This window comes from Natator depressus, chromosome 6 (assembly GCF_965152275.1).
Source record: "Natator depressus isolate rNatDep1 chromosome 6, rNatDep2.hap1, whole genome shotgun sequence".
Classification (NCBI taxonomy): Eukaryota; Metazoa; Chordata; order Testudines; family Cheloniidae; genus Natator; species Natator depressus.
In genome coordinates this window covers 100,093,890-100,108,671 of record NC_134239.1, presented here as the reverse complement: position 1 = coordinate 100,108,671, position 14,782 = coordinate 100,093,890, and positions in this window count along the sequence as shown.

Below are 14,782 nucleotides of genomic sequence, written 5' to 3'. Positions count from 1 at the left end.
TTACATACTCAAAGGTAAGCATATGCATTAATGTTTGTGGGTTTGGGGTCATGCGTTCAAATTCACTCCTGTATTCACTAATGTAAATTCACTAATATCAATTAAGTTGCACTTTTGCACACTAGGTTTGAATTTGTTCAAGAGAAAACCATTCAGCATCCTTTTAAGTCAACTGGGGTTGTGTGGACATATCTGATAGCATAGCTGGGATCAGTACATTCTTAATATTGAATACAGCTCAGAGTTTAAAAGCTAAGAGATCTGGGCACCCAATTCCCATTAAAGTTAAGGAAAAGTAAAAAAAGGAGATTAAACCTAACCCTCTCATATCTCTGATTATTTTCCTGTATTCCCCCACTGTTGCATAGGGAAAAGTATGTGCAATTATAGATCTTCACAAGGAAATAACAGCACAAAACCTTATATATAGAAACTGATTAAGATTGTTATTATGCCGCTATTTAGTCCCATAAATAATTCTAAAATGAGTGCACATGTGTAAAACTGATTAGTCAATTGCTTGAAACTGTATTATTTTTTAATTTAAATTATTGTATGTTTGTGTGTATTGCTATGTAAATTGACCTCATTGAGGACTAACTACTTAGAAAGTTTCATCTTGTAAATCTCAGGCATTTTTGATTTACTGTTTATGCTAATGGGGCTGAAAGACCCTAATCTAACAAAGATATGTATGTGGCAGTTATGGAAATATTCACATGCACACAGCTAAGTGCATGTATACGTTGTCACAGGTTTAGGGTTACAGTCTTTTTTAATAGAAATATTTTTTCACTCTTCTACAGTTAAATGGGGTGAACAGATTTTGCTCTAACTTGAAAAAACACCTCACTTTATGGCTGGGATCACATATGGAAAATTCCAGATGAAAGGAAGAATTTTCCAGAAAGTTATGGGCATGTGAAAACAAGGGCTTATAAGGCAAGAGTCAGCCTTCACAACCATCAAAAACTAATTCATGCTATAAACACATGAGTCTGCTATTGAATCATATTTCTTTAAATGCTGATATACATTTTTCTTCTTGGTGGTGAGACTAGACACCAAATAATATAAATTATATTTCAGAAACCAAACACAGAGGTGGGCAGAATTTGTATCTTGTTATTAACTATGTATCTCACATTTCCATAGGTAACACTATTAAACACACTTGGTATTTCAGGCTACTTTACTGTTGGCTTAAATTCATTCAAATCAGATTCTCTGAGAACCATTATAAGTAATAAACCTGTCAAAAGAAATTAAGTGTTTTACCACAGACTATTTAAAAATATTTTACATAAAAAGATGCATGAGACAGCATTCACTCCAACTACTGAAAATTTTAGTTTTTAACTTTTGTAACTATGAACCACACAAAATTATAGCATATGGATACCATATAATAAACAACCAAAAAACAGATTGTCAAATTACATTTTGAGGATGGTTTTGTATCATCTCCTCTCTCAAGAACACATCAGAAACTTTAGTGAGCCAGCAGTGGAGGCAAAAGATCTATCTTGCTTTAAGATTAAACTCGATAAGTTTATGGAGGAGATGGTATGATGGGATAACATGGTTTTGGTAATTAAATATTCATGGTAAATAGGCCCAATGGCCTGTGATGGGCTATTAGATGGGGTAAGATCCGAGTTACCCGGGAAAGAATTTTCTGTAGTATCTGGCTGATGAATCTTGCCCATATGCTCAGGGTTTAGCTGATCGCCATATTTGGGGTCGGGAAGGAATTTTCCTCCAGGGCAGATTGGAAGGCCCTGGAGGTTTTTCGCCTTCCTCTGTAGCATGGGGCACGGGTCACTTGCTGGAGGATTCTCTGCTCCTTGAAGTCTTTAAACTACGATTTGAGGACTTCAATAGCACAGATATAGGTGTGAGGTTTTTTTGTAGGAGTGGTGGGTGAAATTCTGTGGCCTGCGTTGTGCAGGAGGTCAGACTAGATGATCATAATGGTCCCTTCTGACCTAAATATCTATGAATCTATGAATCTATGAAAGCTGGTTTACTTTGTACTTTCAGATTTCTGTGCGGTAACCAATTTATAAAAGCTGAACCATTGTAGCTGTTAGCAAGACATTTTAAACAGTTTGTAATTTAAAATAACCTAATACACAATGACAAACAAATAATGTTTCAGAATTTAAAGTCCTAAAAACAAGTTGCAGAGAAAGAGTAATTAGTTTTACTCTGTTCTTTCTTACTCATTTCTGTTTTCATCAATCAACACTGAAATAAGAAAAAAATTCAAAGTTAACTGAGATTATTTTTTTTAACCATGGAAATCCTTAAAAGTTATTTTTTTGCATTGTTTTTGCAACCCACTTCTCACACAAGTGATCCTTATTCATCTGAGTATTTCCATCCGGCCAAATTGGGAGATATAGTCCCACTTGAATTTAATGATAAGTTCTGCTGAAAAAATAGATGCTATAGCTCTCACTGACTTTAGTGGGGCTAATGGCACGTGTAAGGAATAGGCACTTGAGTGAAAGGCCCCAATATCATACAAACATAAATGAAAAAGCCTTTTCATATTGTGCTTGTTTGTGATGCTTTGATAGCAATTCAGAACTCAATGAATAGGAATGACATGGAGGTGAACAACACAGGCATCAGAGTGGTAGCCATGTTAGTCTGTATCAACAAAAAGAACGAGAAGTACTTGTGGCACCTTAGAGACTAACAAATGTATTTGGGCATACGCTTTCATGGGCTAAAACTCACTTCATCAGATGCATAGGATCACAGGCATAGATCCTATGCATAGATCACAGGCATAGGAAATCCACAGATATTGATCCCAGTGGCCAGACCTGTTGCTCTCCTCAACTTGTATCCCAATTCTATAGTAACTCTGAGTTCTATTATTTTCTGAAAAGTAGAGAGGAAGGGCTAACATAAACATAGAAGCTAAGAAACATAAGAGAACATCTAACAACATGGCATATACATGTCAATCAATACCACTTTTAAATTAGAAGTGTAATCTCTAGGGTAGCAAATCCTCAGCTAGTGTGAATTGTCACAGCTTCCTTCGTTGAAATCAATAGAGCTATGACAATTCACACCAGCTGAGGATCTATCCCTCTATCTCTAACAAATAAGGTGTCTCTATCACAATTTGCACAAAACCACATCAATAGGCTGCGGGGTGGGGCCAGGAATGAGGAATTCAGGGTGTGGGAGGGGGTCAGGGCTCTGGGCTGGGGGTGCAGGCTCTGGGGTGGGGCCTGGGATGAGGGGTTTGGGGTACAGGAAGGGGCTCTGGGTTTGAGGGGGCTCAGGGCTGGGGCAGAGGATTGGGGTGCAGGGTTGGGGCATGGGCTTACCTCGGACAGCTCCTGGTCAGCAGCGCAGCGGGGATGCTAAGGCAGGCTTCCTGCCTGTTCTGGCACCGCAGACCGCACTGCACCCCAGAAGCAGCCAGCAGCAGGTCTGGCTCCTAGGCGAAGCGCAACCAGCTCTACGTGGCTCTCACCCGCAGGCACCACCTACCAGCTCCCATTGGCTGGTGCTTTGGGCGGGGGCAGCACATGGAGGGTAGGGACTAGCCTGCCTTAGCCGGGCAGCACCGCCAACAGGACTTTTAATGGCCCGGTTGGCAGTGCTGACCAGAGTCGCCGCAACCCAGTGCCTTACATTCCACGACGACCTGCAGTTTGAAAACCACTGTTCTAGACAACTGATCTACTGTACCTCACTTATTCTGTTGTACTAAGTGCATGAAGAAAGTTATGCAATCATACCACTTCTCTGGGCAGCCATTTTATGGTATCTGGCCCCACAAAAAGTTACAAGCAAGTCATGCAGGAAAAGTCTGACCAAACCCTAAATTTTCTAGCAATCTGCCAGAGAAACATCTAACTCTATCAGATTGGGAAACTGTCAAAAAATACTCCGCTCTCCCTCAGTGCCACCAGCCTGTCTCTCCCTTGCCTATCTGTGATGGCAGCATCTCGGAATCATAGCACTTTAATCTTCTGAGACTTGAGGCTCTTTAGTAGAAAGGACTAACCTGGATATGACAGGAACCCCTGAAGCCTCCTAGTTTTAAACTCCCTATTTAAATAGTTCCTTTGTCCACCTCGGAGTCCAGTAGCTGGTTTTCTAATTGCTTGGAACCAAAAGTACTCATCCTTGAGAACTGTAGTTTGTGCACTGTCCATTCTCTTATAATAATTGTGACCCTCAGGACATACAGTCCTTCCCATACTTAAGGACCTCCGATCACTGCTGCCGCTCTAGAGGTTGCGTACAGAAAGAGAAACTCCCATCCTTTCTGGGAACAGGAAAAACAGAGCTGGCCCAGTTTGGCTGATTTTCCCAAATTCTTTGTGTGGGTGTTGCTGTCAATAGCTATTGTATCTCCATCTAAATCTCTATCCTGCTATCTTTATTCTGAGACTGACAAAATCTCAGCCTCTCTGGACTGAGGAAATGCCTAAAATTCAACTATGATCCAGACATCTCACGCACTGGAAAACAGTGTGACCATCCCCTCCACAGGCCTATTTTCTTGTTATTTCTGTTGTGGCAGAAGCGAGCAATATGCTTAGGAGGCATTTATTTTCAGTAAATTTACGGCTAGTTTCTGGACTTGAGGTTAGCAGTGATAGTATTGCAGAGCACAAGCATAACACAAAGGTGCATTGCATCAAGACTGGGATTTGTATGCATTAGAGATAAATCTGATTAGTTTAGTTTGGTTAGTCTTCCGGTTTAGTCTTGGGTTTCCCTGTACTGAGATAAATTTTCCAGTCACGGAGAATCAGGTCACACTCTTTTTTCCACTGCTCTGGGCCTAACTCAGTACTTCAGATCATTTCATTTTGGCATCCACTCTGCTTCTGCTCTCTTGCCTTCTCTGTAAGGTATTTTAGGTGCAGTTAGGGTACCAATCTCCTTAATGGAAACACAGGTTAACAAAAATTCAACACTAAATAAGCAAAAATGTAAAGGACTTGAAATGCACTCTTTTTTTTATCGTGGGGTTAAGCCTTTTAAACATGGATACTTTCCCTCTCTTCCTTCTTCTCTTTTTCTTCAATCTGTATCTTTTTGCTCTCTCTCATCTTCAGATACATAGTAATGCAGATACACAGGTTTTGCAAAAAGTGGGGTTTTGCACTAAACTCTCTACAGGGTTCATTATGATAATCTAGTTTGACCTCCTGCATAACACAGGCTGTAGAACTTTATCATGGGAGTCTCGTATCAATCCCATAATTTCTGCTGGAGCTAAAAAATATCTTTTAGAACTACAACCAATCTGGGCATGACTTAGACTCAGGCTGATCCCTCCCTTAAGTTGCTCAAGAAGCTAAGGGCATGGCTACACTTGCAGATGTAGAGCGCTTTAAGTTAAACCAGCTTTCATAGAGCGTAGTAGGGAAAGCGCTACAATCTGTCCACACTGATAGCTACACGCGCATTGGTGTGGCCACATTTGCGGCACTTGCAGCGGCATTGGGAGCGGTGCATTATGGGCAGCTATCTCAGCATGCAAGTGGCTGCAATGTGCTTTTCAAATGTGGGGGGTGGGGTGGAGTGTGACAGGGAGTGTGTTGTGTGTATGTGGGGGAGAGAGAGTGGGTTTTTGGGGGGGCTGAGAGCATGTCAGCATGCTGTCTTATAAGTTCAGATAGCAGCAGACTGCCCTCACACCCCCCCCGCCTCTCTCGCTCACACACAGAGCATTCCACAATAATGGTTGCTTTGTCTCAGAGCAGATAAGCAGCCTGCTGTCAGAAACGGAGCTTTCAAAGGGCATTTCTGCATTCCTACAGCTGATTCCAAACAATGACAAGAATGACCACTTGACTTAAGGGGATTATGGGATGTTTCCAGAGGCTGATCAGAGAGCAGTAAAGCAACACCTCGTTCACACTTGCCAGTTTGGATGGGTAGTGAGCTAGTGCGCCCGGGATCCTTTGTTGCGTTGTAACTCGCAAGTGTAGCCAAGCCTTTAGACTCAGCACTGACTGAATGTCTTACTACCGAGTATTATAAATACTTCTCACCATCCCCAAAGGAGGCACAGTTAGCATTAGAAATGCACTGAAGACAACCAACAGCTCCAAATTTTGTTACAAACAAATGGAATTGTGTGGCTGGGCAGTAACGGAGATGGAACTTCTCCAACATCCCTTTAAACTCTGCTTGCATCAAGATTTTCAGGGGCAAATCTCAGACTCTCATGTCTCCATAGTGGGGCACCCATTCCTTTACAGTGGCAACGTGAGCTGAGCTCAAGAAGCACATTTCTCTTTATTCCCAAAAATTGCATTTAAGCTTGGCAAAGTTTCTGTATGAGATTAAAAGGGAAGCAGCTTTGTAAGGAAACAGGAACTCGGCGTCCAATCAGCAAATAAAGAGGCTACAAACTGTTGGAAGTGGATTTACATGGGGGTGCGTGTGTATGGATTGAGTTAACATCAGAAAGGGCAGGCTATAGGATTTCTATTTTTGCAAGCGGGGGTTCTTTATGGCTGCTGTTGGAGTTGCAGAAATGAGCGGCATACAGACGTTGCCCTCAAGCGCTGAAACATGCGTGCTGATCATTGCCTGCAGCTGTTTTAAATGCAGCCAACGCCATGGCTCTCACAAAGCTGAGAGGAGGGAAGCAAGTGCACCCTCAGCTGCAATGGTCCCAAAGCCAGACCTGACAACGTGCCTGGTACCGAGCAGAAGCGATCCGCTCGCACGTGAATTAATTGAAGGCAGGGATTATATCCTCCAGCGGAGGGTTACCAACCTCTCGCGCTCTGCCACAACGCATAACGTAACTGAAAGCTGCTGATGCGTCTGCGGGGAGCATTTTGTCAAGGGCTCTCCGATTGGCCGAAGGGACCTGCAATGGTTCTTCGGGAAGAGCCGAGCCTCCTGATTGGTTGCGTTGCACCTGCAATGCGTCAAGTAATGATGCCCGAAAGTAAGGGTGCTGGGGCTTGACTTTCCTGTGAATGGCTGCCGCGCAGCGGCGGGGGAGTGGCGCCCTTCAGACGCGGGAGCTGGCTGCAGAGCGGCGCGCGCGGGGGCAGAAGCTGGGCGCGCGCCTTTGTAGGGACGATGCGCGTGCAGATCGAGCAAGCCGTGGCAGCAGCAGCCTGCGTTGGAGCCCTACTGCCGCCTGCTCTGATACTTGCAGCGGTGGCAGGGACTGGGCTCAGGCGAAGCATCAGGGGTGGCCGGAGGGAGCTTTTCTCCTTCCAGACCCAATCCTCCCCCACCTTTAAAAAAAAAAACAAAAAAACTCAGCTTCTGAATTAGAAAGCAGCCAAAAGACAGGAACAGCCTGTCGTCTAACCGCGCCCCTGTCCAAACACACAGAGCTCCAAGAGCTGCAAACTGGGCGTTAAAATCTCTCTTACTCCCCTGCTGCTGTGGGTGCAAGAAGCATTTACTGGAGGGGTTTTCAGACTGTGGCAATGGGAACGACAGGCGAGGATCTGTACACTGAAGTCAAAAGATGTACAGCCTTGTGACTATCCTATTGAAACACTGCAAAAACCTTCATCGCAAGGAGATGCTTTTGCAAAATTAGACCCAAATTGAAACTCTCTGCGAACAAATGAGAACTTGTCATATGGTTATTTAAGACACCTAACAGCATCTCAAACTCGTTGGCCCTGACTAGAGATCATAGCTGTATATTGCCTAATAAGCTACAAGATAAGGCTGCCAACCTGTGACAGTTTGACGTTAAGAAAAAAAGAAAGAGGAGCTAGCTTTTTTAAATCATGTAATCCTAGTCTAATACAAATGTTTAATTAAAACACATATGCTGCAAAATATTCTTTATTATTAGAGGAAGATGCTTTAAAAACTGCCTTAATACTGATCCAAAATGATTGAATTTCTTTTCAAATAAGCAACAATTTGTTGGCATGTCTGCAAAAGCTAGCTACAGGAAAGAATCTAAACATGGGGTTAGTTTACAGAGGCTTATTATTTTATTGAAAGACTTAAGTCATTTTTGTTATTTGAGGCTTTTTTATTGCCCTTTCAGAATCCTGTTGTTGAAGGGTGAGTCAGCAACAAGTCTGTGAACACAAGGTAGGAAGTTGTATTTTAAATGAGGCTTCACTACTAATACATTATTAAAAGCATGTTTGCATATGAAAAATCCTACTGCGTCAATTGCAACATTGAATAGGAACATGGGTCCTGACCGCCCAGTTCCTTGACTTAGTGGGAGTTTTGCCTAAGTACAGAATGCAAGGCTCATTGTGTTCTGCTGCAAGCATTTTAAGGTTAAATAATTTTGAATTTTTTTATTCCTTTTGCTCACTATGAAATGAATGTATTTTTATTTTAAAATTGTCATGATTTCCTTTTCACAGCTTTGCTGGTATGAACACTTTTTACTGTATTTTTTCCCCAGAAGAATTGTCTCTAATATTTTGCAAGAATCTAAGCACATTGTAGCTTCCAGCCAAGTGGAACAAATAGAATGAAACCTTTATTGGAAAATGATATGCCTGTGTAATTATAATTATAATATTTATGGGTGAAGCAAGGTTTGCTAAAATAAAACATAAAAGCAAGATTATGAGCTCATTCCTTTTCTCACTTGGCCTTTTTGAGTATGAGAGCATCGCTTGGCAATATCATATCTGAAAAACTTGGGTCTAAAACAACTATAGGGTCTTCAGCAAAGGAATCTAAGGGTATAAAATAATAGGGAACCTTGTTTCTAAGTGATGTCTTTCTTTGAGAACAACTGTGTACTAGTAATTATTTGTGTACTAGAAATTATTCATTTTAATAAAAATGTAATTATGCTGAATTCAATACAATGACTAAAGTATATGAGTGTCAGACTGAATCTGAAAAGGTATTTATAAATTAACATTTTACTGAGGAAATAAGCATGTACATTTTAGGGTTTAAAATTAATTATTTGTTGCTGCGGTCTCTTGAATACATTAGATAAATTTTACATAACAAAAAGAAATAAAAAATATTTGTTTGAAAGGAAAACACTAATGCTCTGAAGATGGAAAAAAATGATGGGTGTTGTTTTGTGATATTATATGTAAAGCAAGAGCTAGTTTATTGGTTGTTGAAGATGAGTAAGTACAAATAATTGTAAATTATTCCTATATTAAAAATAGGTCACTGATTTAGTTAAGATAATCCAAAACTGAGCTATATAACTAACACTGGTGGTTTTATCAAATAATAATGTACTCTGTGATTCTGCTCCAAAAGCAGTAGTAACCATAGAAAACACCATGGATTGTAAATAATGGACTCTTATTTACATCCTTTCTATATTTCCAAGTGTGTCATTGTAAAAATATTCTGATTTGAAGGAAAGTTTTTCCTACGTACGGTGTTGTTATTAGCCACTGCATATAACATGTAGCATCTGTTTTAAAACAACCAATGTATGTTCACTGCAATGGTTATCACACTGAAAACTAATATATACAGGTCTGCCATCTTATGGACTATGAATGGTACTACCAAAACATTGGGTACAGCATTATTTTATTAGGATCAAGAGAATACTTTGTTTACAGTTTTTTTCCTTTCAGATGCTTTCTTTCCACTGGAAGTTGTCCCAGCATTTTGACCAATTATTTTTATGTGCTTTTTCATAGCGATTGTACATATATCTATATATAATCACTATGATATTTTTGTGCATGCCTGCACACCCCCCCTCCCCAAACTAAATCACTGCATAAGAACATTATTAAAGTTAAAGACAAGCACTCAAAAATTAGGAAATGCTAGAATTAAGGGTGCCTGTGCAACCTTAATTTGGTCCCCTTGTGCATGTGTGTTATGAGAGAGTCTTTAATTACATGCTCACAGACAAATTTTTTTCACAGGATCCCTATCTTATTCATTGCACAGGATGGACAGTGCCTATGTAATTAGAAGTTATTCCGTGTTTTGTTTTCTCCTTATTGTTCAATGTGTGGGCCCATGCCTTATTTACTGCACTCTATTCAAACCCTGTTCTGAAGACAGAATTACTAATTTTCTCATGGGATTTTCTATGGTGCTCCTCTTCAGTAGACAGAGTGATTTACAAACATTAATTAATTTATCTTCATGACACCCCTGTGAGGTGAGTGGGGGGTATTATTCCCATTTTACAGATAGGGAACCAAGTTACAGATAGATGAAGGTAAAAAGTTTTCACTAATTTTTGTTGGCCAACTTGAGACACCTAGAACCTGACTTTTTCAGAGTACTTAGCATTATGTAGCACTTTCTGTGTTCAAAGCACAGCTTTCACTGATGTCCGTTGCAGCTGTGAGTACTCAGAATGTCTGCAGATCAGACCCTAGGGTATCCTGTTAGCACCCAGAAAATTAGGAACACACAGTGGCCACCTGTGAAAAAGTGTGGTTTATATGACTTGAATAGCATCACAGAGGAACTCTGCCCCAGATTTGTAAAGGGATTTAGGTGCCTAAACAGGCAGATAGGTGTCCAAATCTACCATGTAGGCACCCCTGACATTTAAAAAGTCATAGCTCAGGTACAGCGTAACCTTTCTAGGCACCTAACTTTCCTCTGGTCAGCATTTTCAAAGCAACCTAAGCATTCCTGCCACCCCACTGCTAACGAGCTGTGCAGAGCCCTACTTTAAACTGGAGGCCCCAAAGCAGGATTCTCAAATGAGGCAAGGGAATGTCTGTCTCACCAATGGGGCCCGATCCCATAGACATGCCCTAAGGGAGGTGCCTAGCTCTGGCTCATCAGCCAGGTGTACCAGACAGATACCGAAGCCCCTTTCCTCCTGTAGGCCTAGTTTGACATGAGTAATTGGACATGGGTGAGGCCTTATATTTTGGGAGTCAGGATTAGGGAGGTAAATGGATCAGCAGGTGGGAAACAGAAGTCTGTACTAGCTAAAATAAGAGAGAACATCCAGGGAACTATTTACAATGGACAAGATAACTGGATAAAATAAGCCTGGAATGCAAGATGAGGCAAAGAGTAAGTCGTGCATGGACAGAGTATGCTGTACACAGGTTGGTTTTTACAAAGTGACCAAGCCAATCCCAAAATGTGTGATGCAATGTAATGTGTAAATGTATATAAGGGAAGAGTTTTCATGCTGTGATGCTCTAGCATGTTTCTACTGAGGATGTGCAAACTGATCTTTTTTCAGTTTATAACTTGGCCAGTGGATTTTCACAGAGATGGCAAAAGGCACATCCTTGATAAAAAGCCACGGCTGTGCCTAATTTTAAGTTTTTGCTCCAAAACCCAGCGGTATTTGAGCTCAGAGAAAAGGTTGCAAGATTATTTTAGCATGGATAAAACAACATATTTTTCCATAGCCTCATTCTTGGAAACGGCTGATCTGTTTTGGCTGATTTTTTTTTTTTTAAATCGGCTTGAGGCAGACACCTGGCATAGAAAATTTCAGCCTGAATGGTTAAAATTTGGCAAAGTTATAAGAAAGGCCCTGTGTAAATCAGGATTTACTGGCTGCGCTCTTGGGGGAAGGAGGTGTGAGTGTCTGGGCCGGAGGGGCATGACTGGGCTCTGGGAGAGAAGGGGGTGTGAGTGCACAGAAATTGTGAAAATACCCCAATACTGAGATTTTTTTTCAGTATTCTTAAAAAAGAAGAAAAAAGTGTGAAATACTTTATATTTTATTACAAAAAATCACTTTGGCAAACTGTAATGCTCAGTTGTAACGTGTCTATGTGTACTGTTCTTCTGCATGTGCAACACAGAGTGTTGTGTAATACTTTATTCCTGGGGGAATTCTGCGTCACTCTGCAATGCAGAATTTTGCAGAAATGAATGTTGGGTGTGCAGAATCCCATTTCTGTGGGGTGGGAGAGAAAAGTACTGCAGAGATGTTGGCTGCCACTAGGGGTCACTGGACCTGGCACAGCCCAGCTCACAAATAGAAGACAAGGCCTGGGGGAGGGTTCCCAGCTGCTGCAGTTCCTAGCATACCCTGAAGGAAGGAGGCGGCTGCATGCAGGAAACTCCATGCAAGCCCAGGACCCAGCATCATGCTGTTTCTCCCTCTGGATCTCTGGGGGCATAGAGTCTGTGAGTGTCTGGGCTGAGCGGACCCCACAGCTGGGCTCAAGGGGGAAAGGGATGTGAGTGTCTGGGCTGGGGGGGGCCATGGCTGGGCTCTGGAGGAGAAGGGTTTGTGAGTGTCTGGCCCCCTGGCTGGGCTGTGGGGGGAGAGGAGGCAGAGAAGCAGGAACTGAGTCGTCATAGGGGTTTCTTTAACTCTGTACTCCTGGGGGAAAATTTGTGTGTGTCTGTATTGTTACAGACATACTTGCTGATAGGTATTTTGAAATAAATTACCAAAATAATTGAAACTGGCATGATTATATATCCATGCAAATGAAGAAGTGGGTTTTTTACCCACAAAAGCTTATGCCCAAATAAATCTGTTAGTCTTTAGGGTGCCATCAGACTCCTCATTGTTTTTGTGGATACAGACTAACACGGCTACCCCTCTGATACATGATTATATAGTGTTATTTTGACCAATAAAATTTGCAGAATTTTAAAATGTATGCAGAATTTTTAATTTTTTGGTGCAGAATTCCCCCAGGAGTAGTAATAAATCAATCTAATTGCAGTCTAGGTGGGAAACACTGAAAGGAAGTCCAATCCCACTCCCCCCGAAGGCTGCCATGTTGGATCAACTCAGACTTTCCCCAGAGGTGTACCAGAGGACGTTCCATGAGGAAGTGTTCCCAAAAGGGGACTGTCCACAGGCTGTTGCTTAATGGCTCTGTGATTTAGCCACTCACTGGCTGACCCTGGAAACCAAGACGATGGGTGACCTCATGGATAGTATTGTTTTAGAACAATATTTAAAAATTCTTCCCACAGTGGTAAGACCTGACTGTCGCTTCTGCCCAGCAACCATTTCAGAGACCATAGAGACAATGAAGAGGTTTTTGGAAGCAGAGGTCTGGAGCATTGGGAGGATTTCCCCTCCATGAGGTTCACTGGACCCAGGCTGTGTTTTGGAGCTCCCAGAACAAGGAGGTGCCTGTAGTTCTGGGCCCCTTGGAGGGACAGAACCCCTACATCCCTGTGGATCTCCAGGGCCCAGTGCTCTAAGTTTCCAGGCCTCAAGGGGGCCTTCATCGACCATTCAAGAGGGCTTAGTCTTACATTATTATTATGAGCAACTGAGACACATGCAGCGAGAATGCCATGTGTTGGAGCGTGATTATCTTAGGTGTCACTTTGTCCAACAGGATAAGACCTCAAACCCGCTAAAAAAGGTCGCCATAAGAACCTTCTTGGTTCTCACCAAGATAAGACCACACTGGGCAGAAATGTTAATGGACTCTGGCTGTGGCCAAACGGTCATATGCCAAGACTTGCTCCAACTCAAAGTCCTTGAACCCAATCAAACAATCCAAATTGCCTGCATACGTGGTGTGACATTATCTGATAAAAATATGACCATATAGATCATTGTTGCAACCGCTGTTATATATTTGCAACAAATCTTGTACAAAATATGGCATGTAAGATGTCTATGAAAAGGTTATGATTTGCTGGTTTTGATTATGCTATATGTATGCATGTATCTTTTGCATTTGAAGTTATGAATATTGGCTCTATACCTGGATTTCAAATGTTTGCTCCTGGGGTAATGCCCACAAGGTAGTTAGCCAGCACATCTTGAAGGGACTATTCAAATTGAGTGGCCCATCAAAAGGACACTTAACTCACAATGGACCATGGGGACGCCTATCTACAGATAATGGTCTTTCCTGCTGTGATCAGGTTTCAGAGTAACAGCCGTGTTAGTCTGTATTCGCAAAAAGAAAAGGTGTACTTGTGGCACCTTAGAGACTAACCAATTTATTTGAGCATGAGCTTTCGTGAGCTATAGCTCACTTCATCGGATGCATACTGTGGAAATTGCAGAAGACATTATTATATACACAGACACCATGAAACAATACCTCCTCCCACCCCACTCTCCTGCTGGTAATAGCTTATCTAAAGTGATCATCAAGTTGGGCCATTTCCAGCACAAATCCAGGTTTTCTCACCCTCCGCCCCCCCACAGACAAACTCACTCTCTTGCTGGTAATAGCCCATCCAAAGTGACCACTCTCTTCACAATGTGTATGATAATTAAGGTGGGCCATTTCCTGCAGAAATCCAGGTTCTCTCACCCTCTCACCCCCCTCCAAAAACCACACACACAAACTCACTCTCCTGCTGGTAATAGCCTATCCAAAGTGACCACTCTCCTTACAACGTGCATGAAAATCAAAGTGGGCCACTTCCAGCATTCTATCTACTACCCAAGATCCATAAACCTGGAAATCCTGGGCGCCCCATCATCTCAGGCATTGGCACCCTGACAGCAGGATTGTCTGGCTATGTAGACTCCCTCCTCAGGCCCTACACTACCAGCACTCCCAGCTACCTTCGAGACACCACTGACTTCCTGAGGAAACTACAATGCATCGGTGATCTACAATGCATCGGTGACCATCCTGGCCACTATGGATGTAGAAGCCCTCTACACCAACATTCCACACAAAGATGGACTACAAGCCGTCAAGAACACTATCCCCGATAATGTCACGGCTAACCTGGTGGCTGAACTTTGTGACTTTGTCCTTACCCATAACTATTTTACATTTGGGGACAATGTATACCTTCAGATCAGCGGCACTGCTATGGGTACGCGCATGGCCCCACAGTATGCCAACTTTTTTATGGCTGATTTAGAACAACGCTTCCTCAGCTCTCGTCCCCTAACGCCCCT